General features: G+C 45.7%; 1 protein-coding gene across 4 annotated transcripts in view; it reads left to right on the top strand.

Annotated features, from left to right (window-relative positions):
- Positions 1 to 274: 274 nt before the first annotated feature.
- SCAMP5 (secretory carrier membrane protein 5) overlaps positions 275 to 26,490 on the top strand; it is a 53,178-nt gene continuing 26,962 nt past the window's right edge. The window contains exon 1 of one of the 4 annotated variants that reach the window (XM_089652369.1): positions 275 to 296. The gene's annotated coding sequence lies outside the window, so the exon portion shown is untranslated. Of the gene's footprint in view, positions 297 to 8,528; positions 8,699 to 8,779; positions 8,875 to 26,490 lie in introns of those variants that run through there. The other 3 variants (XM_089652367.1, XM_089652366.1, XM_089652368.1) reach the window with 3 other exon arrangements.

Below are 26,490 nucleotides of genomic sequence, written 5' to 3' on the forward strand. Positions count from 1 at the left end.
GTTAGTAATGCTGCCATCCAGTGGTATTATTTGGTAATGCATTTGTTTTTCATGTTGCCTCCTTGAGATCTATGACACAATTCCTTTGTATATGAAGTTCCTCCCTTCTTCTTGAGTTCAGCACCTGTGTCATGGAGGCAGCTAACAGACCACATGTAATAGGGACACATGTATTCTACATAGTACGCTACAGAAAGTATCATCTTTTGACCGCATAATACTGGAAACCATTCATTCTGCTGTATCCTGTTGTCACTTGTACAGAATAAAGCAACTTCTGGATGAACACAGTATTGGTGAGTTCAAGCTATCTGATAAGGACAATCTGAGTCAGAATATAAATGCTTGTAAATGTGGTTAACCGTTTTTTGACTGTTCCATGTCCAGATGCTGTCCAGAGCCTTTTTTCATCATCAGAAATGCATGCAAAGCGTTTTTCATGTATTCAAATGGACCCAGTACACCAGCGCAGTCAGTTCCAGGTTTTGCATGAAGGAAAAAATGGTAGAACGTGCTGCATTATTCCAATGATAGGATCCATAGTGAATACAACCAGAAAAGACAGGTCATCTCAACACATACTGCTCTCTCTGCTTCTGCTCTATTTGTCTCAAAATGTCTGAAATAGTTAATTATTTACTATTTTTCAGTGCATTCTGGGCATTTGGGAAGGTCTCCTGAGGTTATCCTTTAAAAACGCTTCTAAACGCAAATGCTTCTAAACGTGCATAAACGCGGAATGCAAACGCGGCTAAACTGATGTTTTTTAACCTACGTTTTCCAGCAGTCAGTTCCCATTGTTCAGAAGAGTTTTCCAAAGCCCTGTGTACATGAGCCATAAAGCAACGTTTCAGTGAAAATACATTTTAAAAAAGTCAGCAGCTACAAAAACTGTAGCTGCTGACTTTTAAAAAACAGCCACTTACCTGTCCCTCTATCCCACGGTGTCCTCTCCGCAACCCCTTTCACCGGCTGCCCTGTGTTCTTGATATCTTCAGCGTGGGCACCCGGCAGAGACAGCTTGTGGCTCCACAGCCGGGTGCTCACTGCGCATGCACAAGTAGTGTTGTACTTTGTGAATGGTTCTGTAGTGTTGTGGGACCTGTCATGTGTCCCAGAAGACTACAGGGAGGGAGGGAGGACAACTTCTGTTTCCAATTACCTAGGCAATTGCAGCGGAAGTGGAAGTGGGTACCTGTCAATTTCAGGTACTCACTCCCTCCCTGCTCCCCAAAGGTGTCAATTCTTAACAGGGAACAGGGGACCAGTACTTAACCAATACACGCCCGGCCAATAGCCAAAAGGCGGCCGGAAAAATGTATCGGCTTTCCGGGTTGGACGCCAAATGGTGTCCTCCCGCACATGCGCACTTTTCGCGCTTGCAGAGCCGAGCAGCGGCACGATCTGTCACCGGCCGTGTACCTCGGACACGGCCGATGACAGATCTGAGTATCAGCCCCGTTGCCGGTACCATGTGACCTGCTGTGACCAATCACAGCAGGTCACATGACAGTTGTATACAATGGATGGCTTCATTCATGCCATCCATTGTATACTACTGCCTAGCTGTGAATGGTCACAGCTAATCTAATGCACATGTCATGTGATTAGCTGTGGCCAAATCACATGCACATGTCATGTGATTAGCTGTGGCCAAATCACAGCTAAGCACAAAACAAAACAAAAAAAAACCCTGAATGAATCGATGTCATTCAGGTAAATGCTTGCTTATAGCAAAGTAATTCTTTGCTATAAGCAAATTGTGTGAAAAAAAAAAAAATACTGATCACTTCCCCAAAGTAGTACAATGTTACTATGGTAACATTGTACTACTTTGAACATAGTGAAATATGAAAAAAAATCTTAAAAAAAATAAAAAAAAGTAATAAAAAATTAAAAATTAAAAAAAAAATATATATATATATATTTTATTTTCATACTGTCAACAGTCAGTGTCCCTGATCACTGCCATGCCAGTTATATGAAGACCACTGCACATGTGTAAGTAGTGCTATGCTTTCTGAATGGTCCTGTAGTCTTCTGGGACCTGTCACAGAAGACTACAGGGAGGGAGGACAACTTCAAGGGGCATACAATCGAAGGTCCTTAACTTACAGTGGGGCAAAAAAGTATTTAGTCAGCCACCAATTGTGCAAGTTCTCCCACTTAAAAAGATGAGAGAGGCCTGTAACTGGCATCATAGGTAGACCTCAACTATGAGAGACAAAATGAGTAAAAAAATCCAGACAATCACATTGGCTGATTTGGAAAGGATTTATTTCCAAATTATGGTGGAAAATAAGTATTTGATCAATATCAAAAGTTCATCTCAATACTTTGTTATATATCCTTTGTTGGCAATGACAGAGGTCACACGTGTCCTGTAAGTCTTCACAAGGTTGGCACACACTGTTGCTGGTATGTTGGCCCATTCCTCCATGCAGATCTCCTCTAGAGCAGTGATGTTTTGGGGCTGTCGCTGGGCAACACGGACTTTCAACTCCCTCCAAAGGTTTTCTATGGGGTTGAGATCTGGAGACTGGCTAGGCCACTCCAGGACCTTGAAATGCTTCTTACGAAGCCACTCCTTCATTGCCCGGGTGGTATGTTTGGGATCATTGTCATGTTGGAAGACCCAGCCACGTTTCATCTTCAATGCCCTTGCTGATGGAAGGAGGTTTGCACTCAAAATCTCACAATACATGGCCCCATTCATTCTGTCCTGTACATGGATCAGTCGTCCTGGTCCCTTTGCGGAGAAACAGCCCCAAAGCATGATGTTGCCACCCCCATGCTTCACAGTAGGTATGGTGTTCTTTGGATGCAACTCAGCATTCTCTCTCCTCCAAACACGACGAGTTGTGTTTCTACGAAACACTGTAGCTTTCACGTAAACCAATTCATTTGCACGTATTGGGATTTTTTTTCAGCAGAATACATTTTGGTCTAAATTTATGAAGAAATTTAATTTTTAAAATTTTTTTAGTGGATATGTTTTATAGCAAAAAGTAACAAATATCGTTTTTTTTTTCAAAATTGTCGGTCTTGTTTATAGTACAAAAAATAAAAAATGCAGAGGTGATCAAATACCACTGAAAGAGAGCTCTATTTGTGGGAAACAATTTACATAAATTTAATTTATGTACAGCGTTGCAGAACTGCACAATTGTCAGTTAAAGTACCACATCGCATAAAATGGCCTGGTCAGGAAGGGGGGTAAATCCTCTGTAGGGCAAGTGGTTAATATGTCAGCTACCACTACTCACCTCTTCCTAAAATTTAGGGCCGAATTACACCAGCCCATTTGATTGTGGTCCACAACAAAGGTATGGAGTGAGCTGCCATTCAGAATGTACGCTGCAGAAATGTGAGCCCATTGACACCAACATCTTGTATTCCTCTGACACAAATGATATAGGACTTATTTTTATTTCCACTGACCCCAATGGTTTGCCTTGTTTTATCCCGCTGACACCGATGATTGGGCCTATTTTATTCTGGTGACACTAAAAATGGGGCTAATTTTATTCCATTGACCATAATGATGATGGGCTAAATTTATCCCAGTGACACCAGTGCCAGGGCTTTTTTTATTCCAGTGACACCAGTGATGGGGCTCATTGTATCCCAGCGACACCAGTGATGGGTTTATTTTATTCCAGTGACACCATGGATGGAGCCTATTTTATCTCTGTACACCAAATATGGGTCTAATTGTATCCTGTTGACGCCAATGATAGGGCTTATGTTATCCCACCAAATTCAATGATGGGGCTTATTTTATCCTGGTGACTTCATTGAAGAGACTTATTTGATCCCATTTTTCTCTTTACTGTAGTCCAAGGCCCTTTTTTTCCCTAAACCAGCAAAGTATAGGAGGAAGGTTTAGACACTACAATATGATATGAAGCCACACCCACTTTCTGATCACACCTACTTTCAGCCACACCCCCTATGTGTCTGACAGCACACTTTGTGCACCACATTTTTTCTTCTCAGTGCCCCCTTTACCTGTTCTCAAACATTGGTAACTAGTTACAATGAAAGAGACACAAGCCCGTGGGGTTCATACTTGCACCCTCATGTTCTGGAGAAAGGCAATTTACAGCTTTCAGTGCTGGGTCTTGCTCTTTCAGTGATGCTTTCCTAAACTTCTGCTCTTAACAGGAAAGAGTTGACGGTGGACAGTGCTGGTGTCATTCTGTTAACTTGAAGAAGAAAGAGGCAGAAGAAGGGAGGAGAAGTGGAGTGCCTTTCCATATTAGGCTATGGGGCTGTGTGCTTCCATTGTTGTACACAGTGTAGGGAGACACAACACTAGTCCCTGCATTCAAGGCTGGCTCCATAGAATGCTGCATGAGAATGGAGCCACCCTGAAAAAGGACACCTGTGGCAGTGATCATGGCACCAGCTTAAACTGTAATATAGGTAAGGATTAAAAGAGAAAGACGCTACCTACTCAGTAATGACTAAATCAGCTGCTAAAAGTGCTTACAAAAAATCAGGGTATAAAGTGACAGAGGAAGATTTACTAAGTCTAGGTTCACACGTACCTATGCAGGTTGCATTTGAGGCGTTTCTGCATTGCCTTTTGCGTTTTTGCACTTGCGTCTTTACCACGTTTTTGATGTGTTTTTGCATTTTATTTTTTATTTTTTAAATTATTCCTGTTGCTAGGCAGATTTTAAATGCAAAAAGCATAAAAAATGCATAAAAAAATGCAATACATGCTTTTCTGCAGCGTCCCCATTGAAGTGTATAGAACCAAAAATGCAACGTTTTGCATTCAAAAAAAATCCCTGATGCTTTCCAAAAAACACACCGGGTGAAAAGGCACAGGTGTGAACATGTCTCATAGGAAATCATGTTAAATGGACTGTACTGAGTTTCTGCAAAATGTAAAATGCTGCAGATGATGCTTAGGTGTGAGCCTAGGGTAAAACTGGATCACGCAGAATCTGGTGCAGCTGTGCATGGTAGCCAATCAGCTTCTAACTTCAGGTTGTTCACTTACGTTTTGAAAATAAAACCTGGAAGCTGATTAGTTTCTATACAGAGCTGCACCAAATTTTGCACTCTCCAATTTTAGTAAATCCCCCCCAAGGCCGCATTCACGTCTGGTGATTTCAGATGCGCATTTTTTGCACTTTTTTTGTGTGTTTTCCATGCCACATACATAGGACCGATCATTGATTTCAATGGGCTATCCTATATGTGGCAAACAGGACAAAGTAGCTCATGGGACTTTTTGCTGCGTTCCTGTTTGCGTATTTTTTTTTTACTGCTGCACTTGTTTGTTTTTGTATGTAGCAAAACACGTTTCCTTGCGGTGTCATTAACAATTAATGGCACCACAAGCGCGATTTTTCACATTCCAGAAATGTGTGTGGAAATGTGTGTTCCTGGAATGCCCAGATGTGTACGAAGGCAAACTCTAGTCAAAAATTCTATTCAAGTATAAGGCTTCATGCACACTAGAAAAGCTAAAAATTGCTTTAGAAATGCTGGACAAAAAACTTGAATGTTTTAGCGTTTTCTGCCAGTGTTTAGCCTAGTGTGTAAGCTACGTTCAGTAGGAGCGAGGACGCCATTATTAAGGAGAGGGCTGCCGTGCCCTTAACAACGGATGTTGTTGATGCTAGATGTAAAAGAAAATAACATTGCCGGCAATAAAAAAAAAAGTGAAAAAAGTGGCGTAGGGGTCCCCCCAATACATACCAGACCCCAATAAAAAAAAGTGAAAAAAGTGGCGTAGGGGTCCCCCCAATACATACCAGACCCAAAGATTTTAAAGGGAATCTCATACCAAAATTTATAAAAAAAAAACACAGTGTGGGCCCCCCCCAAATACCATATTTTTCGCTCCATAAGACGCACCTGACCATAAGACGCACTTAGATTTTAGAGGAGCAAAAGATGACCAGAGACTGCAGACATAGTACAGGAGATGATCAGAGACTGCGGACATACTACAGGAGATGACCAGAGACTGCGGACATAGTACAGGAGATGACCAGAGACTGCAGACATAGTACAGGAGATGACCAGAGACTGCGGACATAGTACAGGAGATGACCAGAGACTGCGGACATACTACAGGAGATGACCAGAGACTGCGGACATAGTACAGGAGATGACCAGAGACTGCAGATATAGTACAGGAGATGATCAGAGACTGCGGACATAGTACAGGAGATGACCAGAAACTGCGGACATAGTACAGGAGATGACCAGAGACTGTGGACATAGTACAGGAGATGACCAGAGACTGCGGACATAGTACAGGAGATGGCCAGAGACAGCGGACATACTATAGGAGATGACCAGAGACTGCGGACATACTACAGGAGATGACCAGAGACTGTGGGCATAGTACAGGAGATGACCAGAGACTGCGGACATACTACAGGAGATGACCAGAGACTGCGGACATAGTACAGGAGATGACCAGAGACTGCGGACATATGTAGTACAGGAGATGACCAGAGACTGCAGACATAGTACAGGAGTTGACCAGAGACTGTGGACATACTATAGGAGATGACCAGAGACTGTGGACATAGTACAGGAGATGACCAGAGACTGCGGACATAGTACAGGAGATGATCAGAGACGGCGGACATAGTACAGGAGATGATCAGAGACTGCGGACATAGTACAAGAGATGACCAGAAACTGCGGAAATAGTACAGGAGATGACCAGAGACTGCGGACATAGTACAGGAGATGACCAGAGACTGCGGACATAGTACAGGAGATGACCAGAGACTGCGGACATAGTACAGGAGATGACCAGAGACTGCAGACCTTTGGGGAGTGGGGGAGGGGCGGGTACACGAATTTGACAGGTACCCGCTCCCACTTCCAGGAAGTTGTCCTCCCCCTCCCTCCCTGTAGTCTTGTGGGACACGTAACAGGTTCCAGAAGACAATGGGGCCATTCGTAAAGTGCAGTGCTTCTTGCGCATGCGCAGTGGGCACCCTGCTGTGAAGCCGCAAGCTGTCACAGCCGGGTACCTACACTGAAGATGCCGGCGCCAGGGAAAGAAGACGGCCAGTGAAAGCAGGACACCACTGGACAGAGGAACAGGTAGGACAGAGGAGCAGGTTCTTCTGCACAGTGGAGCCAAGCGGCCGGCTCAGTATTCTAACACAGCGGCGGCTCCATAAGACGCACAGACATTTTCCCCCATTTTTTTGGGGAAAAAAGTGCGTCTTATGGATTGAAAAATATGGTATATACCAGACCCTTATTCGAGCATGCAGCCTGGCAGGCCAGGAAAGGGGGGGGAAAAGAGAGCCCCCCACTCTTGAGTCATACCAGGCTACATGCCCTCAACATGGGGGGGCGCTTTGGGGCAGGGGGTTCCCCCCTCAAAGCATCTTGTCCCTATGTTCATGAGGACACTGGCCAGTAGTTGTCGAGGTCTGTGGGGGGGGGGGGCTTATCAGAATCTGGAAGCCCCCTTTAACAAGGAGGCCCCCAGATCCCGCCCCCCCACCTATGTGAATGAGTATGGGGTACATAGTACCCCTACTCATTCACCATTCCAGAATGCACTGGCAGAGGGTTCTATTTCTGCCACTAAACTTGCGCTCCAAACAGCAGCTGTAAAAGTTCCCAGTGTGCATGAGGCCTAGGCTTGGTTCACAGTTCTGCGGGCCGTGTGGCCTGTGTTTGCTCGGACAGGGCAGCCCTTTCATTTGAATGTGCCTGCGTTTCCCGCACCTTTTTGAAAATGAGGCCGCAGGGAAACCTCACAATCTTTTTCTACGGTCCTGGCTAAGATGTGTGGGGGCGTCTTTTTTAGAATGAATGGCAGCCGAGTGTTTCCTAAGAACAATGCTATTTGGCTGCGGGTGGTTGAGGGAAAAGATGCGATTCCCAGACCCACAACCAGCCCGCATAGTGAGAACCTAGCCTCAATCCTTAACTCATAAAGGCCACTTCTATGGCTCTCAGACTCCTCCAAATAGTCAAATTCTCTTTTTTTTGCTTGTATCTAGGAGTGTAGCCACCCCCGCTTATTTACTCTCAAGATGGACTATAGGATTTGAAGTGTACACAGAGCAGTGCACATGACCAGAACCAGAATGCATTGTGTGCTCCAAACCAGGGGCGGACTGACCATTTGGAAACTCAGGCACTGCCCGAGGGCCCGGGGTCAGTAGGGGGCCCCATGAGATGCCCCTGGTACATTTTTCATAGGCTTTTTTGAGTTTGGGCAAGGACACAGGGGCCCCATGATCCCCTGTTGCCCGGGGGCCCCATGAGTTGTCAGTCTGCCCCTGCGCCAAACAAAAGGAAGTGAGGGGGAAAAGAGCAGACTCAGGAGCTCACAGAGGCCTATAAAAAGAGGCAGAAAAGCACAGCAAGAAATTATTTAAAAAAAGTAGAATACAGGGCCAGTAAGTAGTGGATGTGTAATTACTGGATTCATTGTGGAGAATAAGGATAGAATTTACTATCACTTTAAATTGGTTTGTTAGCCCAATTTTCACGAGAAGTGGTGGGTAGGACGCGCATGCGCAGTAACAGACACAGGACCGGTGACGCGGGCGGAGCCGGCTCTGTACACACACCGCACTGGACTCGGGGAAGGATTGGACATCTCGCGAGACTGGGACGTGGGCAGATTCGGGAGAGGTAAAGCTGTTGGAGAACGGTTTGTGCCCGGGGCTGGCGGAGGACGTCTGTGGTATGAAGAGGGCTCTGTGTGCGGGGATGGGGATCGGGTACTGGGAGGATGGACAGGGTATACTCGGGTAATCAGATCAGCCCGGCATCGGTCACTGTCCTCCTATCACTGGTGATCCGGGCTTATCCCGCATAGTGATGGTGACCAGCCGTGTGTGAGGGTGTCGTGCTGCATCGGTGAGTGTGGGAGGAGATCGCTCAGACTGTGCCAAATGACATTTGTTGACATTGAGGGTCCACCGTCTGTCCGGGGGATGACATCCTCTGTGTGTGTGACCTCATCTGTGCACCCCACCTTTCATCTGTATACCCCACACACCCCACCTGTCATCTGTACACCCCACACACCCCTCCTGTCATCTGGTGTGATGACCCATTGAATGAAGATCAGTGATTGGGTCACTTGTGTGTAGGTGGAGATCGGTGATGGGGACACAGATGTGGGATGTGTTGATGGAGATCGGTGATGGGGACACAGATGTGAGATGTGTAGATCGGTGATGGGGACACAGATGTGATATGTGTAGATGGAGGTCGGTGATGGGAACACAGATGTGGGATGTATAGTTGGAGGTCGGTGATGGGACACAGATGTGGGATGTGTAGATAGATGGAGATCGGTGATGGGGACACAGATGTGGGATGTGTAGATGGAGATCGGTGATGGGGACACAGATGTGGGATGTGTAGATGGAGATCGGTGATGGGAACACAGATGTGGGATGTGTAGATGGAGATCGGTGATGGGAACACAGATGTGGGATGTGTAGTTGGAGGTCGGTGATGGGGACACAGATGTGGGATGTGTAGATGGAGATCGGTGATGGGGACACAGATGTGGGATGTGTAGGTGGAGATCGGTGATGAAGACACAGATGTGGGATGTGTAGATGGAGATCGTGATGGGGACACAGATGTGAGATGTGTAGATCGGTGATGGGGACACAGATGTGATATGTGTAGATGGAGGTCGGTGATGGGGACACAGATGTGATATGTGTAGATGGAGGTCAGTGATGGGGACACAGATGTGAGATGTGTAGGTAAAGATCGGTGATGGGGACACAGATGTGGGATGTGTAGATGGAGATCGGTGATGGGACACAGATGTGGGATGTGTAGATGGAGATCGGTGATGGGGACACAGATGTGATATGTGTAGATGGAGATCGGTGATGGGGACACAGATGTGGGATGTGTAGATGGAGATCGGCGATGGGGACACATGTGGGATGTGTAGATGGAGATCGGTGATGGGGACACAGATGTGAGATGTGTAGATGGAGATCGGTGATGGGGACACAGATGTGGGATGTGGAGATCGGTGATGGGGACACAGATGTGAGATGTGTAGATGGAGATCGGTGATGGGGACACAGATGTGGGATGTGTAGATGGAGATCGGTGATGGGGACACAGATGTGGGATGTGTAGTTGGAGGTCGGTGATGGGGACACAGATGTGGGATGTGTAGTCGGAGGTCGGTGATGGGGACACAGATTTGGGATGTGTAGGTGGAGATCGGTGATGGGGACACAGATGTGGGATGTGTAGGTGGAGGTCGGTGATGGGGATACAGATGTGGGATGTGTAGGTGGAGGTCGGTGATGGGGACACAGATGTGGGATGTGTAGATGGAGATCGGTGATGGGGACACAGATGTGATATGTGTAGATGGAGATCGGTGATGGGGACACAGATGTGAGATGTGTAGATCGGTGATGGGGACACAGATGTGATATGTGTAGATGGAGGTCGGTGATGGGGACACAGATGTGATATGTGTAGATGGAGGTCAGTGATGGGGACACAGATGTGAGATGTGTAGGTGGAGATCGGTGATGGGGACACAGATGTGAGATCAGTGATGGGACACAGATGTGGGATGTGTAGATGGAGATCGGTGATGGGACACAGATGTGGGATGTGTAGATGGAGATCGGTGATGGGGACACAGATGTGGGATGTGTAGATGGAGATCGGTGATGGGGACACAGATGTGGGATGTGTAGATGGAGATCGGTGATGGGGACACAGATGTGGGATGTGTAGATGGAGATCGTGATGGGGACACAGATGTGAGATGTGTAGATCGGTGATGGGGACACAGATGTGATATGTGTAGATGGAGGTCGGTGATGGGGACACAGATGTGATATGTGTAGATGGAGGTCAGTGATGGGGACACAGATGTGAGATGTGTAGGTAAAGATCGGTGATGGGGACACAGATGTGGGATGTGTAGATGGAGATCGGTGATGGGACACAGATGTGGGATGTGTAGATGGAGATCGGTGATGGGGACACAGATGTGATATGTGTAGATGGAGATCGGTGATGGGGACACAGATGTGGGATGTGTAGATGGAGATCGGCGATGGGGACACATGTGGGATGTGTAGATGGAGATCGGTGATGGGGACACAGATGTGAGATGTGTAGATGGAGATCGGTGATGGGGACACAGATGTGGGATGTGGAGATCGGTGATGGGGACACAGATGTGAGATGTGTAGATGGAGATCGGTGATGGGGACACAGATGTGGGATGTGTAGATGGAGATCGGTGATGGGGACACAGATGTGGGATGTGTAGTTGGAGGTCGGTGATGGGGACACAGATGTGGGATGTGTAGTCGGAGGTCGGTGATGGGGACACAGATTTGGGATGTGTAGGTGGAGATCGGTGATGGGGACACAGATGTGGGATGTGTAGGTGGAGGTCGGTGATGGGGATACAGATGTGGGATGTGTAGGTGGAGGTCGGTGATGGGGACACAGATGTGGGATGTGTAGATGGAGATCGGTGATGGGGACACAGATGTGATATGTGTAGATGGAGATCGGTGATGGGGACACAGATGTGAGATGTGTAGATCGGTGATGGGGACACAGATGTGATATGTGTAGATGGAGGTCGGTGATGGGGACACAGATGTGATATGTGTAGATGGAGGTCAGTGATGGGGACACAGATGTGAGATGTGTAGGTGGAGATCGGTGATGGGGACACAGATGTGAGATCAGTGATGGGACACAGATGTGGGATGTGTAGATGGAGATCGGTGATGGGACACAGATGTGGGATGTGTAGATGGAGATCGGTGATGGGGACACAGATGTGGGATGTGTAGATGGAGATCGGTGATGGGGACACAGATGTGGGATGTGTAGATGGAGATCGGTGATGGGGACACAGATGTGGGATGTGTAGATGGAGATCAGTGATGGGACACAGATGTGGGATGTGTTGATGGAGCTCGGTGATGGAGACACAGATGTGGGATGTGTAGGTGGAGATCAGTGATGGGACACAGATGTGGGATGTGTAGATGGAGATCGGTGATGGGGACACAAATGTGGGATGTGTAGATGGAGATCGGTGATGGGGACACAGATGTGGGATGTGTAGATGGAGATCGGTGATGGGGACACAGATGTGGGATGTGTAGATGGAGATCGGTGATGGGGACACAGATGTGGGATGTGTAGATGGAGATCGGTGATGGGGACACAGATGTGGGATGTGTAGATGGAGATCGGTGATGGGGACACAGATGTGGGATGTGTAGATGGAGATCGGTGATGGGGACACAGATGTGGGATGTGTAGATGGAGATCGGTGATGGGGACACAGATGTGGGATGTGTAGATGGAGATCGGTGATGGGGACACAGATGTGGGATGTGTAGATGGAGATCGGTGATGGGGACACAGATGTGGGATGTGTAGATGGAGATCGGTGATGGGCACACAGATGTGGGATGTGTAGATGGAGATCGGTGATGGGGACACAGATGTGGGATGTGTAGATGGAGATCGGTGATGGGGACACAGATATGGGATGTGTAGATGGAGATCGGTGATGGGGACACAGATGTGGGATGTGTAGATGGAGATCGGTGATGGGGACACAGATGTGGGATGTGTAGATGGAGATCGGTGATGGGGACACAGATGTGGGATGTGTAGATGGAGATCGGTGATGGGGACACAGATGTGGGATGTGTAGATGGAGATCGGTGATGGGGACACAGATGTGGGATGTGTAGATGGAGATCGGTGATGGGGACACAGATGTGGGATGTGTAGATGGAGATCGGTGATGGGCACACAGATGTGGGATGTGTAGATGGAGATCGGTGATGGGGACACAGATGTGGGATGTGTAGATGGAGATCGGTGATGGGGACACAGATGTGGGATGTGTAGGTGGATATCGGTGATGGGACACAGATGTTGGATGTGTAGATGGAGATCGGTGATGGGGACACAGATATGTGATGTGTAGATGGAGATCGGTGATGGGGACACAGATGTGGGATGTGTAGATGGAGATCGGTGATGGGCACACAGATGTGGGATGTGTAGATGGAGATCGGTGATGGGGACACAGATGTGGGTGTGTAGATGGAGATCGGTGATGGGGACACAGATGTGGGATGTGTAGGTGGATATCGGTGATGGGACACAGATGTTGGATGTGTAGATGGAGATCGGTGATGGGGACATAGGTGTGGGAAGTGTACATGGAGAACAGTGATGAGGTCACCATTGTCAGTCCTGTCTCTGTCTCTCCATCATGCTGAGCCTCCAATAACCTCAGGAGAAACTCATACCGCCCACCACACTCACAGGGGTCATTAGTGGGTTTTAAACACGTAGTAGATTCCTGAGCAGAAAAAATCTGCATGTGATACTAGAGTTGTGGTGTGAACAGGACACATAGAGAACAGTTGGTTTCAGTGTGCTGAAAAACTGACATCTATGCACCATGGTGTGAATGAGGCCTTAAAGTGGAACTAAGCATGATCTTGTAACGGTTTCCCAAAACAGTTGCATTGAAAGCATGTCAGGAATGAGAACTGTCACATTTTCTTGTGCTCTCAACTGAACTGTCAGGTCTGGTGTCATGTCAGATCACATGCAGTCCCACAGCAACTGCAAATTGGCTAAGATGGCAGCTCACTCTTCTGTAAAGGATACGTGGGTTTACTTCCGCTTTAATGTCGCTCTGACTACCATCCTGATTGACACAGAAGTCATCTATAAACAGGATAAATATGTGTGGGGTTGTGTTCACACCAGCCCCCTGTTTGGTGTATTTGGGCTTCATGTACACAGTCGCAATAGAGTGCACAGAACGCATGGAGCCGGTGTAGGAGAGCCACAGGTACAGTGTACAGCCTCCCGTTGTAATGCATGGCTGGACACTGCTATGCAAGGGTTTGCATGGGCAACTCTAGACGCAGGATGTGCTTTATAGGGTTACATCACCCACTATATTTTTTTGGACCATGGGGCTGCCATGGTGGGTTGTGTCTCCAGTCACAGTAGTCTGTATGGTGCCACCAGTCCACCGGAACTGGTGAGGACTCTCTGTTCTCAGTGTTTCTCTTCTCGTCTTTTAGGGCAATTACACTTGTGGTTGAGCCACATTTTTATTGCTCCCCCTTAAATAGTTAGTTCACCTTTTGCAGAAAAAAAAGTAAAGATCACCCAAACACTGTCCCTGCTGTACTTACCTCTGGGGTTGCTGAGCAAGGACTTGAGAAATTCTGATTGGTCAATGCTATCACATTGAAAGCACTGATCAATCAGAATCCATCTGGTCTGAGGGAGAAGAGCAGGGATTTCAGATCCCTGGACCTCTGTAGCCGCTGCAGGGGTGCTGACCGCCTAGCAACTCTAGAGGTACGTGCAGCAGGGACCGGGGGTGGGGAGGAGGTCTAGTGTTCTAACCTCTGTGAACTAACACTTTAGGCTGCAAAGGCAGAAGGCTGGGTTGTGTACACATGCTGCCGCAGGAATTCAATTGGTTCTAAAGGCTCAAGGATTTTTACCGTATTGCATTCTATGCATGAAGGTAAAAAAACCTTCTGTGTGTAGCAGCCCCCACTAACACTTACCTGAGCCCCCTCGAGATCCAGCGATGTCCATGAGAGCCTCAGTTCTCCGAGGACTCTCTTTCTGATTGGCTGAGCCAGTGGCTCCCGCTGCTGTCAATCACAGCCAGTGAGCTAATCAGGAGAGAGAGAGGGGGCAGGGCTGAGCCTTGGCTCTGTGTGTGTATGGACACACACAGCCATGGCTCAGGAGCGTGCCTGTTCGGGTGCCCCCAGAGCAAGCTGCTTGCTGTGGGGGCACCTGACAGGAGGGAGGGGCCAGTAGCACCACCAGTATAGACATGTTTGTTATTTTAAAAGAAAAAAAGACAAGACTTTAGTTTCACTTTAAACCCCACAGCAGACACTATTGCCTGCAAAAGCAACCCATTCAAATGATGTTGATGCTGTATCTAAGCCAATGAGGGGAGTGACCTGGAAGAGCTGCTGCTCTCATGCACATCCCTGGATCTAGATGGGGCTTAGGTAAGTATTAGTGGGGCTGTAGGGGGAAACTGGTTGCAGAAGTTTTTTTTACCTTAACCACTTGCCCTCCAGAGGATTTACCCCCCCACCCCTTTCTGACCAGGCCATTTTTTGCATTACTGTGCTGCGTTACTTTAACTGACAATTACGCGGTCACGCAACGCTGCACCCAAATGAAATTTATGTCCTTTTTTTCCCCCCACGATTAGAGCTTTCTTTTGGTGGTATTTGATTGCCTGTGCGTTTTTTATTTTTTGCGTTGTAAAAATTTGTAACAATTTTGAGAAACTATGTTTTTGACTTTTTGCTATTAAACATATCCAGTAAAAAAAATCAAATTTCTGCATAATTTTAGGCTAAAATGTAATCTGCTACATGTCTTTGCTAAAAATAATCCCAATACTGGTAAATTAATTGGTTTACGTGAAAGTTATAGCGTTTACAAATGGCGGTATAGATACTGGGATTTTTAAAATTCTTTTTTTTTTTTTACTAGTAATGGCAGTGATCAGCGAGTTATAGTGGGACTGCAGCGGGCATTCTAAAACTTGGAGGGAACTGACTTGGTGTCACTGACATCCTCAGTGACACCAATACAGTGATCAGTGCTAATAAAAAGCACTGACACTGTACTAATGACACTGGGCAGGAAGGGGTTAACATGTGGGGTGATCAAATGGTTAACAATGTGCTGTTTTACTAGGGACTGTGTCTGTGTGCTTCACTGTAAGCACACTGCTTTGCATGGCTGTGCTGTGCACAGCCATGCAAAGCAGTGTGCAGGAGCTGACAGGGGAGAGAACTGTTTTGTTTACAAACAGTTCTCCACTCCATCGGAGGTGCTCGGCAATCACTGCGTACCTTGTGTGCGTTCCCAACCCGCAAATGCAAAATCACACATATATATGTGATTTTGTGCACCCATGCCACCCTGTAGCAGTACTTCTGATATAGGGCGGATGGGAAGCGGTTAGTTCATAGACGATTTAAAGTGTTGCTAAACCCAGGACCCTACATTCACTATATCTGTTCTCCCACAGTACACACTACATGGAAATGCAATTATTTTAGTAAATATAAACTGCTAAATACCTTTTCTCATCAGCAGTTAGAGCAGTCTTGTGACTTCTATCAATGTCAAGCAGAGCACTGGTTAAAGCTTGTAGGAGGTTTTCTATCTGGTCTAGGAGGTTGTAGAACCCTTGACCTCTGTCTGGACAGTGCTGATTGGCCCGGTGCTGATCACCTGCACTCTCCCAAGAAAAAAAAAAAATCCCCTCTAGCAATATACAGTAAACTGAGCATGTGCGGAGTGTCTCCATACGATATGTCTTATCAGGAGATAAGAGGGAGACAGTGCAAGAAGGGGACGATCAGAGAAGTCAGGATCAAACCGCCTTTTTTCACAATATAGAGAAGTAACCCCTTAGGTTCCACAGTGAGTATAACAAGCATGCTTTACTGCATATACAGACTGATTGTACTGTTGTGGGTTTAGTAACACTTTAAGGTAAAGAAAAACCTTGAGACTTTAGAACCACTTTAAGTCAGTCAGAGCAAACTAAAGGACTTCTATCCAGAGGGCTTATTCAAATTTGCTCAGAGATCAATGGTTTTCTACAAACGCTGGTCTCCACAAAGGAACACAGAACTCATTTGCTTTCTAGATGTTTTGCTCACGATAAAACGCAAGCGGAAGATGCATTGCGGTGCTGAAACCTGCAACATGTCTGCATTGTTCCACACCGCTCTGCTGCTCTCTACCACACCTTGTGTTTCTGTGCACCCCAGCTGAGCTGTTGTGCATAAAAATGAACACAAAGGGGGTTATTTACTAAAACTGCATGGTGCAAAATCTGGTGCAGCTCTGCATAGAAACCAATCAGTTTCTAGGTTTCATTGTCAAACCTTAATTAAACAAGGTGAAGTTAGAAGCTGATTGGCTACCATATACACCAGATTCGGGGTGCACAGGTTTTAGAAAAACTCCCCCAAAGTGACATATCAATAAAGTAAAAAAATAAATAAATGGTTAAACAGTGCCTTGTATTGTAAAAACATAAAGCACCGCCACAGAAGCCCATCCAGCACAAATAGTAACCCACACAGGTAAAACTGAATGGTTTCCTGTGCGTCTAGCATGAACCATCCCTAAGACACAATCATTATGTGATACCATTAAGTGGGGAAGTAGCCCCCCCATGAGCAAATATGGCTGCCCCATGTACATATACACCAAATCAGCCATAACATTATGACCACTGACAGGCAAAGTGAATGACATTGATTATCTCGTTCTAATTGCACCTGTAGGGTGGGTGAGACATATTCTGCAGCAAGTAAATGCTGTCTCTGAAAGTGTTTAACCGCTTCCAGTCCGGACACTTTTACCCCCTTCCTGTCCAGGCCAATTTTCAGCTTTCAGCGCTATCACACTTTGAATGACATTTGCGCGGTCATGCAACACTGTACCCATATGAATTTTTTAGCATTTGTTTGAGACAGATAAAGCTTTATTTTGGTGGTATTTAGTAACTACTGGGATTTTTATTTTTTTTGCAATGTAAATTAAAACGTCAACAAATTTTGAAAAGTGCTTTTCTTATAATATTTAGCAAATAGTATTTCATCATAAATCTTGGCCAAAATGTATTCCGTTATATTTTTAGTAAAAAAAATAACCCAACTTAGTTTATAACCAAAATTATAATTTTTAAACATTTTTTTTTACATTTTTTAATATTTATTTTTTATTCTTTTTTTTTTTTTTTTTTCATAATGTCACCCTAGCAGTACAGTGTCTTGTGGGGGGTGATGAAGATTTTTTCTTTTTTTTATACACTGATTGCTTTTACACCCATAAAGGATGTAAAAGCAATAATTTCTCCTCTCTAGCTGCATTCTTGCAGCCATTGAGAACTACTGAGTGAGCTGTGATTGGTCACAGCTTGTCACATGGTACAAGGCTGTTGTGAATAGCCTTGTACCATGTGACCTCTGTGATCATTCACAGATTTCACACGTAGTAAGCAATGATGTCACAAGTGATATCTTGCTTACTACTCTGCATGTGATCACTGATGGCCAATCAGTGATCACATGATCGGGACCTCGTACAGAGGTCCCGTCCAACGATAGGTGTTCCACTGTGTCTGGAGGACACAGCGGGCACCGGATTGCGGTGCTGCACGCTCCCAGGGAGCGCGCACAAGCAGGGTGCGGGGAGGCAGTTTATAAACGGCCACCCGACCCTGCACTGCCACCGTCCAGCCGTTGTTTATAAACGGCCGAACGGGAGGTGGTTAAAGCAAAAACAAAACTGGGCAAGTGTAAGGATTTGAGCGACTTTGACAAGGGCCATATTGTAACAGATAGACGACTGGTTTCGAGCATCTCCAAACCTGCAGCTCTTGTGAAATGTTCACGATCTGCAGTGGTCAGGACCGACCAAAAGTGGCCCAAGGAAGGAAAAGCGGTGAATTTGCGACAGGATCATGGGCTGCACGTGGGGAGTATAGGCTGGCCCATGTAGTCCTAAGCCCAGCTCAGCCCTAAGAGAAAGACTTCTAGTTTTTGGTGGAAATTTTCCTACAATAAAAGCAGTAAAAATAACCACACATATTCACATATGTTTTGGTAGTTTTATGCTTCCATAGAAGTATTAAAGCTGTTCATTTTTTGTTTTTTTAATGTACATTTTTGTAACGGTTATAAACTAGAATAGTCCTCAGAAATGCTGTTGAATGTCATTTAGTTGTGTTTGTGTGTGTGTTCCGCATGACAGCTAGGGCGCTTTTTTATTTGATTTTTAGGAAAGTTATAGTTTAACTATGTGCTGTAACATTGCCATGACATCTAAACAAACCTCCAGAAAAAGACTTGGTTATGTGGTTTCCATGTATTTTATAGTCAAAACATGTAAGGTTATAAAATAGTAAACACTTTCTTCTTTCTTTTATTTCTTTCTTTTGTTACAGTATACTTCCTCCCCATCCCTGGACAAAAGTACAAAAGCACTTTGTCCCAAATTCCCATGTGCTGTGGAAGGCCAGCTACATGGTTGGACAGGAATCCCCTCTCCCCTCCCACAGACGTCTGACAACGCAGCTAGTAATGAGGTGGCTGCATTGATGGTGGGTGCTTGTCTCAGGCTCCAAACACTTCTCTAAGACAAGCGCTGGTAAGAGGAATATAAGGGGGGTGGGGGTCTTGTCAGCCTCCCCTCCCATTTTCCAGTACTTGTCTTGGGACAGTGCTGGGAACCTGACACAAATACCCGCTGTAAATGCAGCCACCTCCTTGCTAGCTGTGTTGTCGTATGGCCATCAGGGGATGTCTTCTCCAACCAAGCTAGACTTCCACAGTATGCAGGAAGAAGGGACAAAGTACTATATGTACCTTATCCTGGAGATAAAAAAAAAAAAGAAAAAAGAAATGAGACTTCTTTAACCACTTGCCCTCCTGAGGATTTACCCCCCTTCCTGACCAGGCCATTTTTGCATTACTGCGCTGCTTTACTTTAACTGACAATTGTGCGGTCATGCAACACTGCACCCAAATTAAATCTACATCCTTTTTTTCCACACGAATAGAGCTTTCTTACGGTCGTATTCGATCATCTGTGCAATTTTTTTTTTGAGCTATAAAAAAAGACCAACAATTTTGAGAAAAAACTATGTTTTTGACTTTTTGCTACTAAACATGTCCAGTAAAAAAATTTAACAAATCAAATTTTGTCATACATTCGCACGCGCCCCCTACCCAGAGATGCAAATCATGTATATATATATGTGATTTTGTGCACCCGTGCCGCCTTGTAGCAGTATATTTGCTATAGGGTGGACGGGAAGCAGATAAAGAAGTCCTGTGGACACCATATATACTTTAATTTTACTACTGTAGTAACAATAGTTATATTTGACAATCCAACATATGTTTACTTGACAAATCTCCTTTCATGCTGTGAGTGCTGCCTGGCTGCTGGTTGTCTCTTTTCACTTCCTGAATTCCCTGCATGCTTTACATCTTCTCTGCTGTTTAATTTCAATTTATAAGGACTTCAGTTTCCAAGGGGCCTTGCTGCCTGCAAGCTGTGATTCCTGTATTGACTCCACCTCCTAAAACTCCTCCTCCCAAAACTCCTCCTCCCAGCACCTCTGTAGCTCAGAAGGCCGGCTCTGTGAAATGTGTGACACAGCAGTGCCTTCTCACAGGGCATAATGAATCTTTGTCACTGAATTTAAGGAAGGAAATGTGTGGGGGATCTTCACAAACTAAGATTACAAAATTCAACATCGTTGATATTAACCACTTACTGTCCATAGGATGTACTCATACATCCTTGGATGGAAAGGGTGATACACAAAAAAGTGTAGGGCAGCAGCGTGCCCCCAAAAAGGAAGTTAATCTGCAGATCAGGCAGCTTAAAGCGGAGTTCCACTCTGTAAAAAAATAATTTAGCAGCTACAAAAGCTGTAGCTGCTGACTTTTAAAAAACAGCCACTCACCTGTCCCATGATCCTGCGTTGCCCCCGCCACAGCCCGTATTCCTGTATTCCAGGCGCCAGTATCTTCAGTGTGGGCACCTGGCTGTGACAGCTTGCGGCTTCACAGCCGGATGCCCACTGTGCATGTGCTGCTCTTTGTGAATGGTCCCATAGTTTTCTGGGACCTGTCACGTGTCCCAGAAGACTACGGGGAGGGAGGGGGGATGACAACTTCTGCTTGCGATCGCCTAGGCGATCGCAGCGGAAGTGGGAGCAGGTACCTGTCAAATTCGGGTACCCGCTCCCCCCCTGCTCCCCAAAGGTGTCAATCCTTAATGGGGAGCGGGGGACAAAGGCTTATAGCGGAACTTCCCCTTTTGGGTGGAGCTCCGCTTTAACTTTCCGGGATAGTAACCGTCATATCCAGTCCTAGTAATCCTGGCTGTGGGTAAATATTGTAGTATGCCAAGATGAATAGCATAGATGTAGTGTGGCCAAGATCAGTCCAACCAGCCCACTAACATTGGAAAGTCCACTAAAAAGTATTGGGTCAATTCCAGGTGTATATAAAAGGATCCACACCTGGATATAACAAGTCTGCACCTTAGACCCATCCCACTGTGCTCACATGCAAAGACGAACACATGCGTCAGTCCCGCACGCATATGTAAATGGAAATCGCACTACACGCCTGAGGTATCACTGCGAACGTCAGAGTGAGAGCAATAATTCTAGCGCCAGACCTGTTGTGTAACTCTAAACTAGTAATCAGTAAAGGCTTTTAAAGCATCGCCAGTGGAGAATTTTAGGTACCCTAGTTTAGCCCCATTTCAAGGCCGTATGCAATTTTAAAGCTTGACATGTTTGGTATCTATTTACTTGGTGTAACATCATCTTTTATATTTTGCCAAAATATTGGGTATTGTGTTTTTGTACATTAACATTCATTAACCACTAGCCTACAGGGCACTTATACCCCCTTCCTGCCCAGGCCAATTTCGAGCTTTCAGCGCTGTCACACTTTGAATGACAATTGCGCGGTCATGCAACACTGTACCCATATGAAATTTTTATAATTTTTTTTTAGACAGATAGAGCTTTCTTTTGGTGGTATTTAATCACCTCTGGGATTTTTATTTTTTCTTAAACCAAAAACCACTGAAAATTTTGAAAAAAAAACTTTTTTCTTAGTTTTTGTTATACAATTTTGTAAATAAGTGATTTTTCTCCTTCACTGATGTGCGCTAATGAGGTTGCAGTGATGGGCTGCACTGATGGACACTGATGAGGAGGCACTGGTAGGTTGCACTGATGGGCATTGACAGGCATCACTGATGGGCACTGAAAGTCAGCACTGATACCTGACACTGATATATGGCACTGTTAGGCGGCACTGATGTGCACTGTTAGGCGGCAATGATGTGCACTGTTAGGCGGCACTGATGTGCACTGTTAGGCGGCACTGATGTGCACTGTTAGGCGGCACTGATGTGCACTGTTAGGCGGCACTGATGTGCACTGTTAGGCGGCACTGATGTGCACTGTTAGGCGGCACTGATGTGCACTGATAGGCGGCACTAATTGGCATTGATAGGTGGCACTGACTGGCACTGATGGGTGACATTGAAAGGCAGCTCAGATGAGCACTGATATGTGGCATTGATGTGCACTAGTGTGCACTGATATGTGGCACTGATGAGCACTGACTGCTGGCACTGATGGACACTGACAGGTGGCCCTTCTGGGGCCACACTGATCATCAGGGCACACTGATCATCAGTGCCCTGATGATCAGTGTACATGTCCCCTCCACAGAAAGCCAATTACCGGCTCTCCTCTTCTCTCGAGCTGTCAGCGTGACAGCTCGAGAGGAGAGAAATGCCGATAACCGGCATTTCTGTGTTTACATGTGATCAGCTGTGATTGGACACAGCTGATCACATGACCGAGCCGACATCTTCGGCTCTTTCCGCATGCGCGGTGAGAATGGAGAGAACCACCTTGCGCCCATCGTACTATATGGCAGGCAGAAGGTGATTAAAGTGTATTTTTTTTAAACAATTTGCATTTGATAACCCTCTACGAAAATACCATGTGATATAAAATTATGCAACACTCACCATTGTTTCTCTAGGGCCTCTGCTTTTAAATATTTAATGTTTGGGGATTCTAAGTAGTTTTCTAGCAAAGAAATAATGTTTTTTACTTGAAGGAGAGGAATATCAGAATTGGCACAGGCCAATGGGAATAGGAATAGGCTAGAAATAATTGAAATACAGATGAATATATGATTTTACATTTTGACCATAGATACACTTTAAGATGTAGAAGGTAGAGCTCACACTGTTTTGCTTCCTCTGAAGTTTTTGCTTTTCTATGTTCCCTTATCGCACGGTCCCCCAATTGCTGGCTTGATTCCTGTTTTGAAGGTGGCCCCTTGGCTTGCAGGGTCCGCTGCCTGTGCTTTACATGCAAAGACAGCCAAGTGTAATAGTACAAATAACTCACAGACTAGACGGTGGGAATAGAACAGGCTGATAACTCGTCAGGATCCCAGAAGTATGAACCCAGACTGGGAAAGGTCCTTAGATGACAATGTAAACACAAGCAAATCACAGCTGGACCGTGAGACTAGAGCGGGGTAATAACAGCTGTCAAGAGACTTATACAAATGGAAAGAGCAGGGTTAATGTAAGAATCTGGGATAAACCTAACTGGTCTACAGGATTCCTCCTCCCCCTCCTAACACCTATGCTCACTAACCTGTGTAAACAAGTTCTGTATACTTAGCTATTTTCAGGCCTCTCCAGTCCAGGCACATGATCCGGCTCCCCTTTGTAAGTCAGCAGCAGCTGCAAGGGAAAGGAGTGGCGACAATGGATGGGCTATAGGAGCCTGTAGGTGATGTCACTGCTCAGGCATAACCAGCTGTTGTCGTAGCAAGCTGCTTGCTTTGGGGGCACCCGACAGGAGGGAGAGGTCAGGAGAGTCTGCGGGGGATCCGAGAAAAAGGAGGATCCAGGCTGCTCCGTGCAAAACCACTGCACACAGTAGGTAAGTATAGACATGGCAGTGTCGTAGGCAATGACATAGGGTCCCCGTTGGAAGATTTCCCCTCTATTCCTGTTCTGGTGCCAACGATAGGACAAATAGAGTGAATTTCCTTAACAGGGACACAGATAGAAATATTATAAACCTGATATGGGTTCTAATCCATCTCCACCTTTTGCAACATGTTATATGTTACACCCATATTCAGGGTGTACCATATAAAACATTACAAATGCACGCCCACCCCCCAAAAAAAAAAATTCCCTGTTTTGACATCCAGCAGGGGATCTTCTCCCTACGCTTGCTGTTACAAACTTAATAAAAAAGAAAAAAAATGGCCACGCTGGGCTACATCCGCCCAGCCAGGTCATGCATTCAGTGTTCTGTGAATGCAAAAACTACAAGTCCCAACAGCCTTTGCAGCTGTTGGCTTGTAGTTCTCAATGGACTACCAGAGCGCTGTTGATCACTCTAGGTAGTTCATTGAGCTTCCTGTCAGAATGTAACTGCCTGCCTATATCGGAGGCATGGGCGGACATACACAGACAGTCTGCAGGACCGTGGCATTACACCCATGATCTGCTGATTGCGGGTGCAATCCTTTACAGTTCCCTAACAAAAAAAATAAATTGATATTTTTGTACCTGCAGAAAAGTGCATTTATTTATTTATTTTGTAAAAGTGAACTTATCCATTATCTGTGCCAATTCTGTATCGAACAGAAATATGGGAGGTGGCATTACTGATTTGGGTTTGCAGGTAGTATTACATAGAAATGATAGCATGCCATGATTTGATATTTGTTTTCTGTTTGCATTCTTCAGCTCTTGAAATACCTGTTTTTGCATCTCCCACAACAACCATAGTTAACTATTATGTGTTGTGCCTTCCTATAACCTGTGCTCTGGCTTCAATAGAATTTGTGCCAAGATAGGTTGGTACTTTGTTGAAAACGCTCAAAGTTTTTTTTTATCTTCATGCTTTTAATGCATGAAGGTAAAAAACCTTCTGTGTGCAGCAGTGCCCCGAGCCCTTTCCAGCGATGTTCTCAAGAGCCTCGGCTCTCCCAGGTCTCTCACTCCTCTTTAGCTGAGACAGCAGCAGTAGCCATTGGCTCCCACTATTGTCAATCACAGCCAATGAGGAGAGAACAGGGCCGAGCTGCTCTGTGTGTGTGACTGGATACACAGAGCAGCAGCTCGGGAGCCACCGTAGAATGCTGCTTGTTGTGGGGGCACTTGGAAGAAGGTGGGGGCACTTGGAAGAAGGAAGGGGCCTGGAGCGATGGCAGTGGACCCTAGAAGAGGAGGATCGGGGCTGCTCTGTGCCAAACCACAGAGCGGATAAGTATACCATGTTTGTTATTTAAAACAAAAAAAAAACAGCAAAACAAGCCTTTATCACTTTAAACAGACCCTTTCAGGGAGTGGAAAACAATTAAATCAGCAGTGTCCTGAGAACTTGTGTCCTGTAGCAGGACTCTTGTCTGCGATCCTATTCTACATTTTGGGCTTTGTGGGAAGGTGTGTATCCCGCTGCCTGCTCTGTACTGCCCATATGAAATGTTTGTCATTTTGTTTGAGACAGGTAGTGCTTTCTTTTGGTGGTATTTAAACGAAAAAAGATTGAAAATTGAGGAAAAAAAAGTTTTAATTAGCTTCTGTTATAAAATTTTGCAAATAAACAATTTTTCTTCACTGATGGGCACTGATGAGGCAGCAGTGATATGCTGAACTGATGGATGCTAATAGGCTGCACTGATAATCAAGGCACTGATGATCAGTGGCCTGATTATAAGTGTAAATGTGCGCTGTCAGGATTTCCAGTTATCAGTGACATCTCTGGAGGAAAGGAAATGCTGATAACCGACAAGTTTATTTACACGTGATCAGCTGTGATTGGACACAACTGATCACACTGTAAAGGGCTGCTGTGATTGTCCCTTTATTGTTCAAAGGACACATTGATCACAGAGCGTGCCTAGGGTTACGCAGGGGGCGGGGTTCTGGAAGACTATAGATGGTCTATAGACACCCTCCCAGAACTAGACGACCACAATGTAGCTGTCTTTTGGCAATGGCACGGTCGGGAGGTGGTTAGAAGTTGAAGTCTCACTTCAATTTTTATTAAATTGGAACTACAGTCTAAAATTAAAAAAAAAAAAAAAAACTGTGAACAGGCATGCTTTTTATGGCAGAAGAGCCCTGCATTGTCTCCTCTGCAATAAAATAAACCTGCCTATCTGCTCACAGTTTTCTGTTGAATATACACTGTGCTGACATCATCCTGTACCAGCCAATAAAGTTGGTCATAGACTGGCAAACGGAAGAAGACGGGCAGAAGATGCCGGTGAGGGATCTCATGAGCATCTGACAGTTTAAGCAGAGGTAAGTATTGCAGACTTTTTTTCTGCTTTAATATGTTTTGTCCCATTGTTCTTTGTGCTGTCTAAGGCTTGGTGTAAGGTTGGACAGGGTGCCCCTCCTCCCTCCACGTTTGACAATGCAGCTAGCAAGGAGAAGGCACTTTTCTCTGTCTCCAAGCACTTGCGCTTTTAGCCGGGATCATTTTAGCTTCTCTCTCTTCCTTGTGGGATGCAAGTCTGTGTAAGGTGCTTGGAGATCGTGAAAAGTGCCATCTGTCAAAGTAGCCGTCTCCTTGCTAATTGCGTTGTTGGAATGTTGCGGAGGGAGGAGAGGCGCCTTATCTGACCTCACAGCTAGGCTTGGACCTCACATAGGAAAATGGGACAAAGCACCACATGATCTTGTCCCCTGGGGAACAACAGGGCAATAAAAATTAAAGCAAAACATCTTTAAAGTTACTTGCAGGCACCACAAGGTTAGTTTTGGACTGTCAGGTTCACTTTAATTTCAAGTAGACAA

The sequence above is a fragment of the Staurois parvus genome, unplaced genomic scaffold (genome assembly GCF_062004578.1).
Source record: "Staurois parvus isolate SC_StPar_1 unplaced genomic scaffold, SC_StPar_1.0 ptg000682l, whole genome shotgun sequence".
Taxonomy (NCBI): domain Eukaryota; kingdom Metazoa; phylum Chordata; class Amphibia; order Anura; family Ranidae; genus Staurois; species Staurois parvus.